Below are 724 nucleotides of genomic sequence, written 5' to 3'. Positions count from 1 at the left end.
ACAAAAAATTTTGAAGTTCTAAGAAGGAAAGATTGGGGTTACTGTGTCGGGATTTCTCATTCAACGCCACAATTCCTAAAATGTAGAGTTCAGGCTAAGCACCAACCTTCCTGAACCCTCTGCTCTGTCTGTTTACTGAATATTGATAGTCCAAAAGGTTTTTTTCTTTGGCCCTCCTCTATACTCACTATACATCCTCTCTCTAGGGATCTCATCTCCTCCGATGCTTTTTACCATCATCCATATTCTGATGTTTTCCCAATCTAAATCTCCATAAGGGACATGTCCCTGGAGCTCTAGACTCGTATATCAAAACATTTCCAGTGGACATCTCCTCTCCACTTGGATACCCTACAACCATCTGGAACTCAATATGTCCAAAACTAAACTCATCATTTTTCTTCCAGATTCTGTTCTCTATTCTTCTTGGTTGGTGAAACCAAAATTTACTCATCATTAATGTCCCAAACCCAAGAGTCCTCCTTCCATCAACCACCATATCAAATCAGTCACCAAGTCCTGCCACTTTTAATTCCCCCATCACTCCCCGCCTATCACACCTACCTTGGTTTTGTTGAGCCATTTATCATCTTTAGCATGAACTGTTACAGTAATTTCCTACCAGGTTTTCCTGCTTCTGGTCTTGCCTCTTCTAATTTCACCACCTCAAATCCCATGCTCTATACTAAAATTTAAAAGAATAAATAAAATAAATTACTTCCAT

The sequence above is a fragment of the Ovis aries genome, chromosome X (genome assembly GCF_016772045.2).
Source record: "Ovis aries strain OAR_USU_Benz2616 breed Rambouillet chromosome X, ARS-UI_Ramb_v3.0, whole genome shotgun sequence".
NCBI classification, from domain to species: Eukaryota; Metazoa; Chordata; class Mammalia; order Artiodactyla; family Bovidae; genus Ovis; species Ovis aries.
This window is presented reverse-complemented; position numbering follows the sequence as displayed.